This window comes from Mesoplodon densirostris, chromosome 2, assembly GCF_025265405.1.
Source record: "Mesoplodon densirostris isolate mMesDen1 chromosome 2, mMesDen1 primary haplotype, whole genome shotgun sequence".
In the NCBI taxonomy this organism is placed as follows: Eukaryota; Metazoa; Chordata; class Mammalia; order Artiodactyla; family Ziphiidae; genus Mesoplodon; species Mesoplodon densirostris.
Window position 1 is genome coordinate 31,253,477 of NC_082662.1, and position 3,068 is coordinate 31,256,544.

At 50.6% G+C, this 3,068-nt stretch overlaps 1 pseudogene; it reads left to right on the forward strand.

The window, feature by feature from the left end:
• The first annotated feature begins 717 nt into the window (after positions 1-717).
• LOC132502752 (acylphosphatase-1-like) lies at positions 718-2,806 on the forward strand (annotated as a pseudogene).
• Positions 2,807-3,068: the final 262 nt, after the last annotated feature.

The window sequence follows — 3,068 nt, forward strand, 5'->3', positions numbered from 1 at the left end:
GACTTACTTTATCACATGAAATCCTCACAACAGCCCTTTCAAAGCAAGGCAGTTTTAGAGATGGAGGAACGGGACCAGATATGCTGAGTAACTTGCCCCAAGTTACCCAGCAAGCAGGTGTCAGAGCCTAAACATTGTCCAGGTATTCTAACTCCAAGTCCAGTATTGACTCCACACTGAGGAACTGCCAGGCACATTGAACCACTGGGGGCAACAGGCCCAGGAGACAGGTAGTGCTGGGCCCACAGCTAGGGAGGATCCTCTGCAAATTTATAAAGTCCTCCCCCATAACCCATGGCTTCAAAATTCATAGGCAATGGGCTTCCCTGGTGGCGCAGTGGTTGAGAGTCCACCTGCCGATGCGGGGAACACGGGTTCGTGCCCCAGTCCGGGAAGATCCCACATGCCGCGGAGCGGCTGGGCCCGTGAGCCATGGCCACCGAGCCTGCGCGTCCGGAGCCTGTGCTCTGCAATGGGAGAGGCCACAACAGTGAGAGGTCCGCGTACCACCAAAAAAAAAAAAAATGCACAGGCAAGCAGGTGCTCCAAGCCTGGGGAGCTAAGACGCAGGTGGCTGCAATTCTGACATCACCCAGATAAGACACTGTCAACTACGGACGGCCAGCCTCAGAAGCTGAGGGCAGGGAGATTGGGAATTCTTGGTTGTTGAGATTGGCAGTTCTTTCTGGTAAGACTCAAAAGGCAAGAAGTTGACACATGGGGACCCAGGTGGCCCTGCTCTCTTCTTCAGTGCTCAGTGCTATCAGGGCAGGTACTTGGCTCCCAAGCCACTGGACCCAGCAGGACTGGAGTCAGCGGCCGAATGGTTGGCTGGAGAAGGATTTGAATCCAGGTCGGGCTGACTCCCAACCCCCAGCCCTTCCCATGCTGCCTGAGGTTATGAAAGGAGTCCCATCCTGGAGTCAGGATACCTGAGTTCTAGCCCAGCTTCTCCAAAAGGAGCTGTATGACTTGGGCCAGTGCCTTCCGATTCTAGTACAGCGGGAAACACTCTAGCACCCAGGGGTTCTAGAGCCAGAGCCACCTGGGTTCAAATCCCAGTTTTTCCACTCACTAGCTATATGGTCTCAGGCAAGCTTTCACATGCTTGTGCCTCAGTCTCCATATCTGTAAATGGGGACACAATTGGTGCCCAGCTCACAGGATCGTCGTGAGGATTAAATATCATCCACACAAGGCGCTCGGAAGACAGCCCGGTATGGAGTCGTGCTCAATAAAGGTGAGAATGTTATTGTATAAAAATGAGAGTGGGGCTTCCCTGGTGGTGCAGTGGTTGAGAGTCCGCCTGCCGATGCAGGGGACACGGGTTCGTGCCCCGGTCTGGGAAGATCCCGCATGACGCGGAGCGGCTGGGCCCGTGAGCCGTGGCCGCTGGGCCTGCGCGACTGGAGCCTGTGCTCCGCAACAGGAGAGGCAATGGAAGTGAGAGGCAGCGTACCAAAAAAAAAAAAAAAAAATGAGAGTGAAGGGGGTCAAGTGGCAGCCCCAAGGACACACACCCTCGCAGCAGTGAGTCTGATTGGCAGGTGGGATGGGAGCCGCTGTGTCGAACCTAAACAGCTGTCTCTCCCATGGTCCCCCAGCAGCTCAAGCCCCGAGTCCCGTGGCTGGTACTCATTCAACAACTTTTTACTAAGTATCTGTTGCGGGAAGGGGGACCCCTTCCAGGGCCTGAGAGTGGGCTCTTGTCTAACACTCGGAAATGAATTGTCCGAAGAGACATGTGCTGACAAAGCAGGAGACTTTATTGGGAAGGGGCACCCAGGTGGAGAGCAGGAAGGTAAGGGAACCCAGGAGGACTGCTCTGTTACATGGCTTGCAGTCTCGGGTTTTATGGTGATGGGATTAGTTTCTGGGTTGTCTCTGGCCAATCATTCTGACTCAAGGTCCTTCCTGGTGGCGCACACATCGCTCAGCCAAGATGGATTCCAGCGAGAAGGATTCTGGGAGAACATATGGACTGGCATCTTCTGTCTCCTTTTGACCTTTCCTGAATTCTTCTAGTTGGTGGTGACTTGTCAGTTGTGTGTTTCTTACCAGGACCTCCTGTTGTTACAATAACTTATGCAAGTGGCTACTATCTTGCCTGGCCAGGGCGGGTGGTTTCAGTCAGTGTTTCCCCTAACATATCTACCCTGGGCCAGGCATGGCTAGTGTATGGGGGACACAAAGGAGAGCAAAACCAGACGCAAACCCTGTGTGTCTAGAAGAGAGGCAATTAACAGACCCACAAGGAAATGACAGCCAGTGGTAAATACTACGTGGGAAAATAAATCAGGGGGAGGGGATAGTGATGGGGAGGTGTTTTAAATGAGCTGTTTCAGGAAGCCCTCTCTGATAAACAAAGAAGTATTTATCATTTGTAAATAGTATTTAGACGCCCTTGGCTTCAGAGCTCAGCCAATATCCCAGCTGGGGGAATCGTTGGCGTGGTGGTCACCTATGTGATCCCAGAGGCCCGCAAGGAAGACAGGGAGGGCTTGAGCATTGCAGAAGGGGATGCCCTGATATCGGTGGATTGTGACATTTTGGGGAAGGTGCTGGGGGTGATGGTCCACGAGTACACTCAGGTTGAAGGTAAAAAGCTGGGATTGGGAGGCTGGATCCAGAGTACCGACTGGAACACAGTACAAGGCCAATTGCAAGGTCCCATCTCTGAGGTGCATCATCCTCAGGAATGCTTGAGACAAGAGGAGGTCTCAGATCACACACCGACAGAGCCAGCTTCAACAGTGAGAAAGTCATCTTAAAGTCAAAGTGATCAGCTTTCCAAATTGTGAAATAATGGCCTGAATTTAAATTTTCCAAGATCAATTCAGTGGTTTTGCTTTTTACTGTTAATAGAGGTAGACCTATTCTGTGTTGTGTTAGAATTTACCTGTAAGGTATTTTAGTATCAAGTACACAAATGTTACTGTATATTTTACGTATGATAGGATTACAACTGCACACAATTCTAATCTAATTCTAATAAAAACACACTAGAGCCTTAAAAATATTGATAACATTTACAATATTGTAATACTATAAACAATAATTATTTAGAA